Here is a 17,875-nt window from a genome sequence, read left to right on the forward strand (position 1 = left end):
TGTTAGGTGAATTGAATTCTTCATCTGTGTACCTTAACAGGCGCCCGAGTGGAGCGACTGGCGGATTTTCACAGTAACTTCATTGCAGTGTTAATGTCAGCCTACTTGTGACAATAATAAAGATTATTAGTAATATTATAAACGGGAAAAGTTCTACATTTATGTTAAAGTAGCTTCTAGTTTGTCTGTTACATTAAAAGTCATAAATCTTGAAGTCCCGTTTTGTGATTCTTTAATTTGTTGACTGAGAATTCAATTTCCTTTTCTTGCTGACCTGTATGGAGGTTCCAATCCACAAATGTTGACTACCCGTTTGAGCCTTGGGCACCTTTCTGTCTTTATTGCTCGTGTCAATGACAGCCAGGTGATGGAGCTGAGGGCTGAATTTAGCTGAGAATAAAGAGGCTTGAGCACTAATAGAAACAGGAAGGTGCTGGACGCCTGACTGGGAAATGGATCTCCAACTCATCAGGGGTGGGGGGGTGACAGGGGCTGATGGTGATGTGACCCCCAGGGTTCAGTGCCCCTGTGTCCAAAGCGGGGAGTCACGGGAACAGGGTACAGAGGAGCTGAAGGGAAACCATTTGGGACCCAGAACATTGTGAACATCCTGTCACTCTGGTTGTCTTTGATCCTCAAGTAATTTTCTGTTAGTTTTTTTTAACCATGTTCTGTTTCGTCAATAAACTTTTAACCGGAAAATATTTGAATTTGCTGGACTTTTCTTGATTAAATTTGTTCACTTTCGGGAAAGTGGGTGAGAGGGGTTGACAGGCTCTTTAACAGAAAGTGAGTCCGTCTGAGGTAATTGGCAAAGGAGCCAGAGGGGTAGAGGAGATTTGATTGTTCTTATGAGACAGTGTTGGAGAATGGGGTTCAGGGAGTCAATCGTGATTGACTAATTTAGCAAGGTTCTCTGAGGAAGTAACAAGGGATGTCAATAAAGGGGAACCTGTAGATGTGCTTTATCTGGATTTCCAGAAGGTATTTCCCAAGGTGCCACATCAAAGGTTATTATACAAAATAAGATCTCCTGGTGTAGGGGCAACATAGCAGCATGGATAGAGGATTGGTTAGCGAACAGAAAGCAGCGAGTAGGTATAAATGGGTCATTTCTGGGTGGGTAAGATGTGACAAGTGGAATGTCACCAGGATCAGTGTTGGGCTCTCAACCATTTACCATCTATATGAATGTGTTGGATGAAGGGATTGGATGTATGACTCAAATACAGGCAAGGAAGTAATTTGTAAAGTGGATTTAAGGAGTCTGCAAAAGACTACAAAGAGAGAGCGTACAAACTGCACACAAAGTCACCCAAGGCCGGAATCGAACCCGGGTCCCTGGCAGTGTGAGGCAGCAGTACTGACCACTGACTGTCCCTTTACTGTCACTGGATCAAGCTCCTGAAATCCCTCTCAAACAGCACAGTGGGTGTACCAACACCACACCGACTGCAGCGGTTCAAGAAGACAGCTCACCACCTTCTCAAGTACAATTAGGGATGGGCAATACATGCTGGCCTCGCCACATCCCATGAAAGAAGAAATAACAAATTCCTACCTTGGAGATGAAACGATGATCCTGTCATGGGGCGGTTCTTGGGCACCAAGTGGCCGGGGCTTGAATCTCACTCAACGGCTCCCTTACCCAATACCACGCACATGCACTACACCATATCGCTCCTCAGCAAGATGGGGCTGTTAACCTGGGCCTGTCATCGGAGAACTGCAACTGCGGCCCGTTGTTTGCAAGCGTGGATCGGTAGCTTTTAATTTTTATGAAGCCCCTCAAACCACACGGCAGTACTATTGCTTCCAGCTCGACTGCAGTTTCTAATTCTGAACTGCTCAGCATTTCACTCCAGCAAGGCAGCACGGTGGCTCAGTGGTTAGCATTGCTGTCTCAGGGTGCTGAGGTCCCAGGTTCGATCCTGGCTCTGGGTCACTGTCTGTGTGGAGTTTGCACAATCTCCCCGTGTTTGCGTAGGTCTCACCCCTACAACCCAAAGATGTGCAGGGTAGGTGAACTGGCCATGCTAAATTCCCCTTAATTGGAAAAAATGAATTGGGTACTCTAAATTTGTTTTAAAAATAATAATTCCACCCCAACAACATCACTCCAGTATCGGAACTGCGCATGCAGCAGATCACAATGCCCAGGGAGTGATTGATGGCACCTCCAGACCAATGGGAAGAGGGGGCGGGGCTGGAGGACCGAGCAGAGGCAGCTGCTCCTCCCACCGATCAGTGAATGTGGGGGCGAGGCTGAGCCCGGACTCCCTCATTGGCTGGAACTCTGCATCAGTTTGAAAGTTGATTTCATAGAACTTACATTGGGTTTGGATCGACCCTTGCAAAGCCAAAAGGTTAGGTAGATTGGCCATGCTACATTGCCCTGACTGTTCAAAAAGGTTAAATGGGGTTTCTGGGTTGCAGGGATAGGGTGGACTTCCCAACAGAGGAGGTCATGACGGTGCGACAGTCGATGGGACTTTCTGTGTGTGAGCAGTTCAGCTGGAATTCCATCCTAGCCGGGTGCCTTTCTGCTTGCTCAGCAATCAATGGCCTTTTCCAGCTCAGCCATGAGAGGCAGCTGCAGGAGAGTCAGACAGCGACTGGGAGATGCCTGTCTGACTGAGGACAGCTGACAGTCGTGTTCAACCCAGCGGGACATCTGTTTACATCTGTCAGGATGTCACCATGTTGGATTTCAGGGGAATGACTTTGGTGATGGTCAGACGCGGAGCTTTCTTCTTCCCATCACACATAGATTTCCGTTATCATTTTTTATATAAATTTAGAGTAGCCAATTACTTTCCAATTAAGGGCAATTCAACGTGGACAATCCAGCTAACCGGTACATCTTTGGGTTGTGGGGGGGGGGGGTGGAGACCCATGCAGACACGGAGAATGAAAACTCCAAACCGACACTGACCTGGGGCCGGAATCGAACCCGGGTCCTCAGCGCCATTGCTAACCACTGAGCCACTGTGCAGCCCTAGATTTCTGTTATCACAGGCAGTGTGGAATTACTGACGTTGGCTGTCGAGTGTTTATTTGCACAATCTTGCCATTTTTTACATAACTGCCTTGGCTGCTTTCAGTGATGCAGTGTTCTCGGTGTTGGGTCTATGCTGTACATCAGGCCGCCCTTTGCTTTTTGCTTCAATGACAGATGTTATAGGGGCTGGTTTCGCATAGGGCTAAATCACTGGCTTTTAAAGCAGACCAAGGCAGGCCAGCAGCATGGTTCAATTCCCGTACCAGCCTCCCCGAACAGGCACAGGAATGTGGTGACTAAGGGTTTTTCACAGTAACTTCATTTGAAGCCTACTTGTGACAATAAGCGATTTTAATTTCATTTCATCTACCTCTGCTGAGTGGATCTCAAACCAGTCTGTGTTGTGGGTTCCACCTTTACCATAGAATGCTGTAGGTCTTTACAGTACAGAGGGAGGCCATTTGGCCCATCGAGTCTGCAGTGATCCTGTGAAAGAGCACTCTACCTCAGCCCACTCCCCCGCTCTATCCCCCAACCCTGGCTGGTGCTGCTGTGTCAGAAATGATTGAACTCAGTGACTTCCAAGCTTCATCAATATCAATGTTGATTAATGAAGTTTTTATTGATGTGAGTATGAAATATTTCACTGTTTTGTTTAATGTTCTTTGATAATGTAATTTCACAATGGACATGTTACTGTGAGGAATGTGTGAGTCGCTAACAATTGTCAGCAAGGATTAATCAGCACTTTCTAATTGGAGATGTTAATTAGTAGAACCTGTCAAACTCTGAATTGTAGATTTTGGATCAAACATCAATTTAGGACGATCCTGTTAAGAGTTCTTGAATGAAGGAGAATATCACAGATGATGCTTTTAAAATGGGACATCGCAGCCCCGAGAATCAGTGACATCTGAAAATATTAAACTGCAGCCAGTTCTAGGGTTTGTTAATATCAGCAGAATCAAACCAGATATTGTCACACCATCAATCCTGGATGTGAATAACAGCAGCATAAACAGCAAAATCCAACCCTTGCAGTCACTTGCCAACTTGCTGATGTCTCGGCTCATATCGTTATTGAGTGAATCCCTTCCCACAGTGTCGATGGTCGGTCTCGGCCCTTTGTGAATTTGTTGGTGCGCACTGAAGGTGGATGACTTCCTGAGCGTCTTTCCAATTAAACTGCAGCTGAACGGCTTCTCCATAGTAACTTTGCTGGTGTCTGAGCAGACTGGATGATTGAGTAAATCCCTTCCCGCACACTGAGGAGATAAATGGTCTCTCCCTGGGGTGTGAACACAATTGTGTATACTGAGATGAAAACGTGAACCGCATTCCACAGGACATGCAGCTGAATGCTCTGTCCTCAGAGTGAATTCATTGGTGTAACATGAGCCTAGCTGACTGAGTGAATCCCTACCCACACACAGAACAGGTGAACAGCCTCTTCTCAGCACGAACCCGCTGGTGTGTATGCAGGTTGGATAACTGAGTGAATCCCTTCCCATAATTGTAGCAGGTGAATGGCCTCTCCCCAGTGTGAACTCACTGTTGTGCTGGCGGAAGAATACGTGAATCCCTTCCCACAAGTGTAGCAGGTGGACGGTCGCTCCCCAGTGTGAGTGTATTGATGTGCTGTGAGGGAAGAGGAATGCCTGAACTTTCTTTCACAGGAAGTGCAGCTGAATGGTTTGCCTTTTGCATGAATTAGTTAGTGTAACATGAGGCCAGCTGATTGAGTAAAAGCTTTCCCACATTCAGAGCAGGTGAATGGTCTCTCTCCTGTGTGAATACGTCGGTGAGTTTCCAGCAGGCATCGATAATCAAATCCCTTCCCACATTCCCCACATTTCCATGTCTTCATGATCCAGGTGTCCTTTTATCTCTTTAGTACTGACAACCAGTTGAAGCCTTGTCCACACAGAATACATGGATGTTTCCTCCTCCACGCGAATGGTGCAGGCTGTGTATTTGGTTCAAGCCATCCTTACAAATTACTGCCTCATCTTCAACCTCCCTCTCCTCTCCTAACTCTTTAAACATGTTGTCATCCCCCAAATCCTTGACTATCTTTCCCAGAATTCCCATGTTTGAACCCTTCAATCAGGTCTCTGCCCTGTCACAGTGAAATACAAGAGACAAACAGAATCTCACCCGGAGAGAAAGACAGACAATCCGGGAGCTTGGATCCAACACGGATATGTCCATAAGACCAGAAGACAAGGGTAGCAGCACAGTCATTATCGAGAGACAACAATACCTGCTGGAGACAGACAGAGAACCAGACAACATGAATCACACCAAGCTTCCTAGACCCATATACCCGAGACAGGAAGGAGAATTGGAGACAGACTGGAAGAACTCAGACTCCAGACACATTAACCAAAAACAGGTGGAATATCTGAGGGGACAACAAGTAGAACCAAGAAAGTTCTACCTGCTCCCTAAAATACCAAACACCCAAACACATGGACAGTACCAGGGAAATACCACCAGGCAGACCCATCAGACTGAGAGAAAATCCTACAAAGTAGCTGAAACATCAACACACTGCTCAGTAGTTGCTGGTTCAGTGGTCCAATAAATATAATTAGTGGATTAAAAATGTGTGTAGAGTGAAAACAGAAAATGCGAGATTAACTCAACAGGTCTAGCATTGAACCCCTACAAGTGCAGAAGGAGGCCATTTGGCCCATCGGGTTTGCATCTACCCTGCAAAAGAGCACCCTACCCAGGCGCACTTCACCTGCCCTCTCCCCGTAACCCCACTTCACCATTGGACACTAAGGGGCAATTCACCATAGTCAATCCACCAAACCTGCACTTTGCACAGTCAGTGTACTGGAACACTGTCACTCAGATGTGTCTGTGCCTCTGTCCTTTTCCAGTCACACTGCTGTTTGAACTGTTCTCCCACAGATAGAACAAACATTTCTCCTTCCACATTCAAAGGCCGTGGATTACCAGCTATTGATAAGCCATTAACTCAGCCAAATGTTGTTGTAATATTTGGTTTGAGTTTCCAGTCTTTGAATCCTCCCCTTTTAATACCTTGCAAAAGGAATTTACAAAATCCTCACTCTCAGTACAGAATAGAAATTCTGAAGAGACAATTCTAGTTTCTCTGGAACATTGTTTCCTCTCTTGTTCCCCCAAAGCTGTAAATCCCCATCCCACACACTCTCCCTCCTCCCTGGGCTGAAATCCAAACCCATCTCACTATCTGCACCATTTCTTTCCTCCACTCCCAGTTTTCTCCCTCCCTCTCCTCTGCCTGGGTTCAGTTCTCCAGCTCCTGTCTGCAGACTGACAATAAAATCAATGGGTCTGATTGGGGGTTTGGGGCCTCCAGCGGGTTTTTGTGAATCCTCCCCGCCCACCTGCCAGGGTTTCCTTCCTTGCCAGAGATCAGAGTCCTCATTGATTTGAGTGCAAAGTGTAAGCTCTTATTTATTATCCCTCCTCCCCCATTCTCTGATGTGAACCATCCTCCAGTGGTTGAAGCAGGATGGCAGATTTGAAGGGCACAGGGACAGTACCTGAAGAGAGAGAAATGTTGACAATATCCATGGACACAGGGTAGTTGGCTGATCAGTAGCTCAGTGGGAATAGGGTTGATGGAGCAGGAGCTGGATCTCATGGACAAGATGAGCTCTGAGAGGGCTTGAGGGGAGATGGGAGAGAAACTAGAGAAAGATGTGGGTTCAGGGCTCCGGAAAGGATGAAATTTAGAGACAGTTTGGTCCGGTGGGCTCGTGGAAGGGAGGGAAGCAGCAGAGGCAGCTGATCGGATTGACTCAATCTCAGTCACAAAGAAGCTCCACAGGCTCCTCACACTTCTTGTTGGAGGTGAGGATGGAAGAGACAGGGGAGAGCGAGAGTACTTCAAAAGGAACTAACTTGTGTTAGAGATATAAAAAATGTTTCAAGACGCTGTGTATTTAACACAAATCTAATTTATTTGACTTTTAGCCAGAATATTAGCCCCTGTAAATGGGCTGGAGTTTGTTATCAGCAGAAAGAGACCCAAATGAACATGGTTCAGTCCTGAATGTGAGGAACAGCAAAACCCAATCACTGTGGTTACTTGTGGCCTCGTTGGTGTCTCAGCAGGTGGGTTGAAGTGGTGAATCCCTTCCCACACTCACAAGTGAATGGCCTTCTCCCGAGTGTGAATTCGCTGGTGCTTCAGCAGGTTGGATGACTCAGTGAATCTCTTCCCGCACTCGGAGCAGGTGAATGGCCTCTCCCCAGGTGTGAATTCGCTGATGTACAGTGAGGTGAGATGAGTGCCTGAATCCAGTCCCGCAGTAAGAGCACCTGAACGATTTCTCGTCAGTGTGAACACGCTGATGGCTCATCAGATCCCCAGAACGTTTAAAGCACTTCCTGCAGTCTGGACATTGAAATGGCCTCTCATCAGTGTGAACCCGCTGGTGACTCAGCAGGTTGGCTGAAATAGTAAATCCCTTCCCACACACTGAGCAGGTGAATGGTTTCTCCCCAGTGTGAACTCGCAGGTGTGTGGACAGAGCAGATGACTCAGTGAATCTCTTCCCACACTCGGAGCAGGTGAATGGTCTCTCCCGAGTGTGAATTCGCTGGTGTGTCAGCAAGTTGGTTGACTGAGTGAATCCCTTCCCACACTCGGAGCAGGTGAATGGCCTCTCCCCAGTGTGAATTCGCTGATGTACAATGAGGTCAGATGATTGTCTGAACCCAGTCCCGCAGTGAGAGCACTTGAACGGCTTCTCATTAGTGTGAACACGTTGATGACTCCTCAGTTCCCCAGAACGTTTATAGCATTTCCCGCAGTCTGGACACTGAAATGGTCTCTCCCCAGTGTGAACTCGCTGGTGACTCAGCAGGTTGGCTGAAATAGCAAATCCCATCCCACACTTGGAGCAGGTGAATAGTCTCTCATCAGTGTGAACTCGCTGATGATTCCACAGGTTGGATGACTGAGTGAATCCCTTCCCACACATGGAGCAGGTGAATGGTCTCTCCCCAGTGTGACTGCGTCGATGAATTTCTAGCTTGGATGGGGAAGTGAATCCTTTCCCACAGTCCACACATTTCCACGGTTTCTCCTCAGTGTGACTGCATTTGTGTCTCGTGAGGCCTGATGATTGAGTGAATCCCTCGTCCACACACACAACACAGTGTACGGTTTCTCCCCACTGTGAACGATGCTTTTTCCTTCCATGATCGATGATATTCAGGATATGATAAATTGAGGACTCTGTCAGATCCTGATGTGATGTTTGGTTTGCGTTTCCGGACTTTGAAGCCTCCCCTTCGAACACCCTATGAAATTGATTGAAAACAGAAAATAGGGAATGAGAGAGAACCCACAAAAACACAAAGGCAGGTTGTGAAATTGAGCTGAATGAATCTGGTCATTTGTGGGGCCGGCTCTGGGAAAAAGTGACCATGAAAACTGCTGGATTGTCATAAAAATCCAACTGGCCTCTTTGGGAGGAGCGAGAAAGAGGTGAAGAGTGATTTTGTACATCTACAAGACATAATAAGAGAGTAGTTGGCAAAGCAAATTCGATCTTGAGCTTCATAAACAGGAATAATGATACCGAAACAATGTTTCTGGTGGCACGGTGATTAGCACTGCTGTCTCACAGAGCCAGGGACCCAGGTTCAATTTCGGCGTTCGTGACTGTCTGTGTGGAGTTTGCAGTTTCTCCCCGTGTCTGCGTGGGTTTCCACCCGGTGCTCAGGTTTCTTCCAACAGTCCAAAGAAGGGCAAGTTAGGTGGATTGGCTTTGATAAATTGTCCGTTAGTGTCCAGGGATGTGCGGGTTAGGTGGGGCTATGGGGTTACAGGGACAGGGTAGGGGTGTGGGCCGAGGCAGGGTGCCCTTTCAGAGAATCAGTGCAGACTCGATGGGCCGAATAGCCCTCCTTCTGCACTGTAGGAATTCTATGGTTCTAATTCTATTCTATGAATCTTTATAAAGCTCTGGTCACCACTCTTCAGGAAGGATGTGAAGATTCTTGGAGAAGGTGCAGAGGAGATTTACCAGAATGGTTCCAGCAAAGGAGGTTGAGGGGAGATTTGATTCAGGTCCACAAGGTTATGCCAAGTTTTGATCAGATGGGCAAAAAAACTGTTTCCATTCACTGATCGTACAACCACTAGGGACACAGATTTAAAGTTTTGGGTAAAACCTGGATTGAACTACACAAGATCCTGATGTGGAGAGGATGTTTCCTCTTGTGGGAGAATCGAGAACGAGGGTGTCACTGTTGCAAAATAAGAAGTCACCCATTTCAGATGGAGATGAGGATTTTTTATTCTCTTGAGGGTTATCAGACTTTGGAACTCGCGTCCTTAAAAGGCAGAGGAAGCAGAGTCCTTGAATATTTTTAAGGCAGAGCTGGATAGATTCTTGATGAGCAAGAGGGTGAAAGGTCATCAGGGGTAGGCAGGAATGTGGAGTTGAGGTTAGAATGAGATCAGCTGCAATCTTATTGAATGCTGAGCAGGCTCGAGGGGCCGAGTGGCCTGTTCCTAGTTTGTATGTAAAAGCTACAGGAGATATGAGGTAATATGAAATATATGTTTTTACACAGCGAGCGGCAATAACCTGAAACCTGCTGCCTATCAGGGAGTTTGAAAATAGACACAATGAATCATTGATTTCAAAAGTAAATTTGGTAGACATCTGAGGAAAATAAACCTGCGAGGATTGGGCAACACGGTAGCATGGTGGTTAGCATAAATGCTTCACAGCTCCAGGGTCCCAGGTTCGATTCCCGGCTGGGTCACTGTCTGTGCGGAGTCTGCACGTCCTCCCCATGTGTGCGTGGGTTTCCTCCGGGTGCTCCGGTTTCCTCCCACAATCCAAAGATGTGCGGGTTAGGTGGATTGGCCATGCTAAATTGCCCGTAGTGTCCTAAAAAGTAAGGTTAAGGGGGGGGGTTATTGGGTTACGGGTATAGGGTGGATACGTGGGTTTGAGTAGGGTGATCATGGCTCGGCACAACATCGAGGGCCGAAGGGCCTGTTCTGTGCTGTACTGTTCTATGTCTATGTTCTATGATACAGGGATAGAGCAGGAGAATGGCACTGACTGGATTGCTCCAGAGAGCTAGCATGGACTAAATGGGCCGAATGTCCTTCTTTGGGCCATCATGTCTCTGACTCTTTTGTGCAATCTAGTTTTGTAATTTGACCCCATAGGGTTCAGATATCGCTCAGGTAAATCTGTGCTACAGTCCCTCCAAGGCCATTCTATCCTTCCTCAGGTTTGTTGCCCAGAACTGAACACAGTTCTCCAGGTTTGGTCTAACCAGGGTTTGTGAATCTCGGGGCTTTTCCAGTCACACTGAGACCTGAAATCTTCCCTCACAGACAGAACAGACAAACCTTTTACCTTCCACACCCAGATGCTGCTGAAATTCAGTTTCTGATGAACCGAGTGACTCTATCAGATCGCGATGTGACGTTTGGTTTGCGTTTCCCATCTGTTAAACCTCCACTTCCAGTATCCTGTAAATTTACAGAAACCTTACTGTCAGTTTAGGATAGAAATTCACAACATTCTCTCCTCGCCAACTTTGATTAAATGTATTCCTGGAGGTTTTATCACATGACCTGCCCCCATCCTCCAGCCATTATTCGGTCAACACATCCATCCTTGTGACACACTGCCTTCCTCGGCCAATTGGGAAGCAAAAGGACTCATTACCTGACAGGACAGTTACTGTCCTAACAATTTTCCAGACACCCAGGTATGAATCTCACCAACACAGGGAGCAGAGTTGGTGTGAACCCGAGCAGGAGGAGCTTCGGAACAGTAAATATAAATAACTTATCTCGGGGATTCACGGCCTAGTTGGCAGGTGTTCAGTTTGGTCGCCTTGCTGTAGGAAAGATGTTATTAGAGTGGAGAGAGCGCAGAAGAGATTTACAAGGATGTTGCCAGGCAAGGGACTGAGTTATAGGGAGAGACTGGACAGGCCAGGACCTTTATCTTTAGAGCGTGGGGAATGAGGGGTGATCTTATCGAGGTGTATAAGATCATGAGGTATGGAGAGGGTGAATGCACTCAGTCTTTTCCCCAGCGTTGGGAAATCGAGAACCAGAGGGCACATGTTTATGTTAAGAGGGGAAAGAATTAATGGGAACCTAAGGATCAATGGTTTTACACAGAGGATAGTACGGAATGAGCTGCCGGAGGAAGGAGTTGAGGCAGGGACATTGCCAACACTGAAAAGGCATTTGGACAGATGCATGAATAGGAAAGGTTCAGAGGGATATGGGCCAAATGCGGGTATATGGGGTTAGCGTAGATGAGCTTTTTGGTTGGCATGGACCAGTTTGGGCCGAAGGGCCTGTCTCCGTGCTGTAGATTCTATGAACCCCAAGTCTCTTTGGACACCGACTGTAATTAACCTCTTTCCATTCAGAAAGTGCTCAGTTCGATCCTTTTTTGGTTCAAAACAGATAACCTCACACTTGTTTATACTGCCACAATCTTGACCATTCACCTTGTCTGTCAATATCTTCTTGCAATTTAATGCAATCATCTATGCTGTCTATGATGCCACTGAACTTTGTATCATCAGCAACTCAGATGGGTTGGTTTAGCACACTGGGCTAAATCGCTGGCTTTTAAAGCAGACCAAGGCAGGCCAGCAGCATGGTTCAATTCCCGTATCAGCCTTCCCAAACAGGCGCCGGAATGTGGCGACTAGGGGCTTTTCACAGTAACTTCATTTGAAGCCTACTTGTGACAATAAGCGATTTTCATTTCATTTTTTTCACAGTGCAGAAGAGGCCCTTTAGTCCATCGAGTTAGCACCGACACATGATAAACCTGACCCACCTACCTAATCCCATTTGCCAGCACTTGGCTCATAGCTTTCAATGTTATGACGTGCCAGTCTTCATCCAGGCACTTTTTTAGAGGATGTGAGGCAACCCGTCTCGATCACCCTCTGAAGTCAGTGCATTCCAGACCGTCATCACAGTCTGGGTAAAAACATTTTTCTTCAGTACATGTGTCAATAAATCTAATCCCCACTCTCTGCTGTCTGCTGGTTAGCCAATCCTCTATCCAAGCTAATATATTATCTCTCAACCCCGTGGGATTTTATGTTATTACCTTTTGTGTGACACCTTATCAAATGTATTCTGGGAGTCCAAATACATCTACAGGACCCCATTATCCACTTGGCTTGTTACATCTTCCAAGAACTGCACAAAATGAGTCAAACATGATTTACCCTTCACAAAACCACGCAGACTCTGATGGATTGCAGTTTGACTTTCCAAATGTCCAGAGCTTCCTCAATAATGGATTCCAACAGTTTCCCAACAACAGACTTTAAACTAACTAGTTTCCTACTTTCTGACCTAATCCAGTGACATTGGAGATTTTCTCAGTGACCCTCAGTCACCATAAGACCATAAGACATAGGAGTGGAAGTAAGGCCATTCGGCCCATCGAGTCCACTCCACTATTCAATCATGGCTGATGGGCATTTCAACTCCACCTACCAGCATTCTCCCCGTAGCCCTTAATTTCTCGCGACATCAAGAATTTATCTATCTCTGCCTTGAAGCCATTTAGCGTCCCGGCCTCCACTGCACTCTGCGGCAATGAATTCCACAGGCCCACCACTCTCTGGCTGAAGAAATGTCTCCGCATTTCTGTTCTGAATTTACCCCCTCTAATTCTAAGGATGTGCCCACGGGTCCTCGTCTCCTCGCCTAACGGAAACAGTTTCTTTGCGTCCACCCTTTCTAAGCCATGTATTATCTTGTAAGTTTCTATTAGATCTCCCCTTAACCTTCTAAACTCCAATGAATACAATCCCAGGATCCTCAGCCGTTCATCATATGTTAGACCCGCCATTCCAGGGATCATCCGTGTGAATCTCCGCTGGACACGCTCCAGTGCCAGTATGTCCTTCCTGAGATGTGGGGCCCAAAACTGGACACAGTACTCCAAATGGGGCCTAACCAGAGCCTTATAAAGGCTCAGTAGCACATCGCTGCTTTTATATTCCAACCCTCTTGAGATAAATGACAACATTGCATTTGCTTTCTTAATCACAGATTCAACCTGCATGTTTACCTTTAGGGAATCCTCGACGAGCACTCCCAGATCCCTTTGTACTTTGGCATTATGAATTTTCTCACCGTTTAGAAAGTAGTCTATGCTTGGATTCTTTTTTCCAAAGTGCAAGACCTCACATTTTCTCACGTTGAATTGCATCAGCCATTTCCTGCACCACTCTCCCAAACTGTCTAGATCCTTCTGCAGCCTCCCCACTTCCTCAGCACTACCTGCCTGACCACCTAACTTCGTATCATCGGCAAACTTCGCTAGAATGCCCCCGGTCCCTTCATCCAGATCATTAATATATATGGTGAACAGCTGTGGCCCCAACACTGAACCCTGTGGGACACCGCTGGTCACCGGCTGCCATTCCGAAAAAGAACCTTTTATCCCAACTCTCTGCCTTCTGTCAGACAGCCAATCCTCAACCCATGCCAGTAGCTCACCTCGAACACCATGGGCCCTCACCTTACTCAGCAGCCTCCTGTGTGGCACCTTATCAAAGGCCTTTTGGAAATCCAGATAGACCACATCCACTGGGTTTCCCTGGTCTAACCTACTTGTCACCTCCTCAAAGAATTCTAACAGGTTCGTCAGGCACGACCTCCCCTTACTAAATCCATGTTGACTTGTTCTAATCCGACCCTGTTCTTCCAAGAATTTAGAAATCTCATCCTTAACGATTGATTCTAGAATTTTACCAACAACCGAGGTTAGGCTAATTGGCCTATAATTTTCCATCTTTTGTCTTGATCCTTTCTTGAACAAGGGGGTTACAACAGCGATCTTCCAATCGTCCGGGACTTTCCCTGACTCCAGTGATTTTTGAAAGATCTCAACCAACGCTTCCGCTATTTCTTCAGCCACCTCTCTCAGAACTCTAGGGTGTAGCCCATCGGGGCCAGGAGATTTGTCAATTTTAAGACCTTTTAGCTTTTTTAGCACCATCTCTTTTGTAATGGCAACCATACTCAACTCAGCCCCCTGACCCTCTATAATTTTTGGGATATTACTCATGTCTTCCACTGTGAAGACAGACGCAAAGTACTTATTAAGTTCTCCAGCCATTTCCTCGTCTCCCATCACTAGCCTTCCGGAATCAGTTTGAATTGGCCCAATGTCTACTTTGGCCTGTCGTTTGTTTCTTATATATTGAAAGAAACTTTTACTATCATTTCTTATATTACTGGCTAGCCTGCCTTCATATTTGATTCTCTCTTTCCTTATTTGTCTCTTTGTTAACCTCTGTTTGTTTTTGTAGCCTTCCCAATCTTCTGATTTCCCAGTGCTTTCGGCCACTTTATAGGATCTCTCTTTTTATTTGATACATTTCCTGACCTCCTTTGTCAGCCATGGCTGTCTAATCCCTCCCCGGATAATCTTTCTTTTCTTGGGGATGAACCTCTGTACAGTGTCCTCAATTATGCATACAAACTCCTGCCATTTTTGCTCTGCTGTCTTCCCCACTAGGGTCTGCTTCCAGTCGATTTTCGCCAGTTCCTCTCTCATGCCCTCGTAATTACCTTTATTTAACTGTAACACCATTACATCCGATTTTGCCTTCTCTCTTTCAAACTGCAGCCTGAACTCAACCATATTATGATCGCTGCTTCCTAAGTGTTCCCTTACTTTAAGATCTTTTATAAAGTCTGGTTCATTACATAGCACTAGGTCCAGAATAGCCTGCTCCCTTGTGGGCTCCATGACAAGCTGTTCCAAAAAGCCATCTTGTAAGCATTCCATGAATTCCTTTTCTTTGGATCCACTGGCTACGTTATTTACCCAATCCACCTGCATATTGAAGTCCCCCATGATCACCGTGACCTTGCCTTTCTGACATGCCTTTTCTATTTCCCGGTACATGTTGCGCCCCTGGTCCTGACCACTGTTAGGAGGTCTGTACATAACTCCCATTATGGTTTTTTTGCCTTTGTGGTTCCTCAATTCTACCCACACAGATTCCACATCATCCGACCCTATGTCGTTTAGTGCCATAGATTTAATTTTGTTCTTAACTAACAAGGCAACCCCACCCCCTCGGCCCACCTCCCTGTCTTTTCGATAGGTTGTATATCCTTGGATGTTTAACTGCCAGTCCTGAACCATCATTGAGATTAACTTTAAATTCCAGATTTTATTAATTGAATGGTTTGGAGCCAATGTCCCCAGAACATTCTCCTGTCTCTCTGGGTGACTAATGCAGTGACATTGTCACTGGGTCAGTGTCTCCCCCCCTGGTCTCTCTGAGGTTGTTTGTGGAGAGAAGCCGGAAGTGACGGAAAGTGAGAGTGGAGCATGTTCATTGTTTCACATTCGGCTCCAGGGCCCCAGTGCGGTTTGTAAACCCCGCCCCACGACACAGACCTCTCACTTGACATCTCTCAATGCGCGAAGTGATTGAAGGCAGCACCGACCAATAGGCAAAGAGTGGGCTGGAACGGAGGACCAGTAAGGAGTGACTGGTCCTCCAACCAATCAGCATGAACGAGGGGCTCGGGCTGGACTGAGTGAAGCATGCGCAGTGTGATTAATGGCGACAGAGAAAAACGTTCGTTCTCGGAACCACAATCCGTGAAGGTGGAAATGGCGGAACGGAGGGAGAGATGAATCAGGCGGGTCGTTAGACACGCTTCGTGAACATGTTATTTGCACCGAAGATCCGGAAAAATAACCTACCGGTGCCTGGGGATCTGAGCGGAGGCCGCAGCTTTGTTGCAGACGAGACGATGTGGCCGCCATCTTTATTTGGTACTGGCAGCGGTACGCATGCGCACCCACATTGGGGCACGAGTAGCAGAGCGCATGCTCAGTCGCCATCATTGTTGGGGGCAACATTTTTGAAACGTTTCTTCATGACAGAATGTTCAGCAAACTGCTTCACTCTGAGTTACAAATTCCTATTTATGGGGCAGAATATCTGCCGAGGGCGGTGACAATAATTCAAATTTATATTATGACTTGAACAGAATATAACTTTTCAGAGAAAAGTTCAGAGAAACATTACAAAATAACAATTGACACTGAGCCACATGAGGAGATAGTAGATTTTAAGGAGAATCTTAACTGAGGAAAGTGAGTTTGAGAGTCGGTGTTTTAAGGAGGAAATTCCAGAAATTGAGGCCTTGGCAACGCAGTAACGGTGGAGAGATTCAAATCAGGAATATTCAAATGGCTGGAATTAAATGAGTGCAGAGATCTCAAAGGGGTGTGTGTGGAGGAGATTACAGTGATCAGGATGATCACTACCATGGAGGAAAAGAAGAATGAGAAATTTAAACTTTTTGTGCCTTTTAAAAGGAAGCATTTCAGTGGATCAGTGGGCACGGGGCTGGTGTGAGTAAGCACATGGGTAGCAGAGTTTGGGATGGGATGGAGGGGGTTGTTTAATGTTGGAGTCTGGCTGCGAGTGCATTGGAATAATTTATTTGAGAGGGAACAGAAGAATATATGATGGTTTCTGCAGCAGATGAACAGAGACTAAGGTGGAGTCAAGCTATGTTCCTGAGGTGGAAATCGGCAATCTTGGTGACAATATGGATCTGTGGTCAAGAGCTCATCTCGGGGTGAAATATTTCACCATGGTTGTGAACAGTCTGTTTTAGCCTCAGACATTTGACAGGAATGGAATTGGTGGCAAGGGAGTGGAGTTTGTAGAGGGGATGAAAGGGAATGGGTTCAGTCTTTTAAAAAATAAACAATTTTATTGAGGTATTTTTGGCATTGTAAACAGTTACAGTTATGTGCAAATATCAACACAAAGCAGAAACATAGTGCAAAAGACCACTCCTCTCTCATAAACAGTACCCGCCTATTTATCCCCCCTATTCTACTCTAATCTCCCCCCCCCTGCTGACATTTAATTCCCCGCGAAGAAGTCGATGAATGGTTGCCACCTTCGGGTGAACCCTAATACAGATCCTCTTAAGGCGAACTTATTTTATCCAGCCCTAAAAAGCTCGACATGTCCGAGAGCCATGCTTCGGTCTTTGGGGGCTTTAAGTCCCTCCATGCCAGCAGTGTACATCGCCAGGCTACCGCGGAAGCAAAGGCCAAGACGTCGGGCTCTCTCTCCTGGACACCCGGGTCTTCCGGGACCCCAAGAATTGCCACCACTGGACTCATCACCACCCTGGTTTTCAGTACCTGGGACATGATGTCCCCCCCCCCCCCCCCCCCCCCCCCCCCCCTGTTCTCACTCTCTCTCCCTTTCCCTTATTCTTTTTGACTTTCTCTCTCGGTTTCTTGCAGAGAATTCTCTCGCCAAGAGGGTTGTGGATGATCCATCAATGAATATATTGAAGGCTGAGATTATGAGATTTTTGGTCTCTCAGGAAGTCAAAGGACATAGAGAGCTAATAGGAAAGGTGGAATTGAAGACTGAGATCAGCCACAATCGTGTTCAATGGCAGAGCAAGGTCGACGGGCCGAATGGTCTACTTCTCCTATTTCTTGTGTTCTTGCAGAGGCCTGATTCTTGTGTGGGCTCAGGCCGGGCGGCAGGTTCCCTTCCCTGAAGGACATGAATAAACTAGTTCACTTTCCACAAAAGATTCAACAGTTTTTGTGGTCACTTTTTCTCAGTGCCGGCCCCACAAGTGACCAGATTCATTCAGCTCAATTTCACAACCTGCCTTTGTGTTTTTGTGGGTTCTCTCTCATTTCCTTTTTTCTGTTTTAAACAATTTCAGAGTTAGAAGGGGAGGATTTGCAGTCAGGAAACTCAGATCAAACATTACATCAGCATCAGACAACGTCACCGAATTCATCGTAACCTGACTATTGGTGA

General features: G+C 46.5%; 1 protein-coding gene across 3 annotated transcripts in view; it reads right to left on the reverse strand.

The window, feature by feature from the left end:
- Positions 1-8,250: 8,250 nt before the first annotated feature.
- The window catches only part of LOC119959792 (zinc finger protein 239-like), a 28,051-nt gene continuing 18,426 nt past the window's right edge, over positions 8,251-17,875 (reverse strand). The window contains exons 1-3 of one of the 3 annotated variants that reach the window (XR_005459289.1): positions 15,766-15,837; positions 10,396-10,511; positions 8,251-8,311 (exon numbers count right to left, since the gene is read on the reverse strand). The gene's annotated coding sequence lies outside the window, so the exon portion shown is untranslated. Of the gene's footprint in view, positions 8,312-10,388; positions 10,512-15,765; positions 15,838-17,875 lie in introns of those variants that run through there. The other 2 variants (XR_005459291.1, XR_005459290.1) reach the window with 2 other exon arrangements.

Source organism: Scyliorhinus canicula, unplaced genomic scaffold, assembly GCF_902713615.1.
Source record: "Scyliorhinus canicula unplaced genomic scaffold, sScyCan1.1, whole genome shotgun sequence".
Lineage (NCBI taxonomy): Eukaryota > Metazoa > Chordata > Chondrichthyes > Carcharhiniformes > Scyliorhinidae > Scyliorhinus > Scyliorhinus canicula.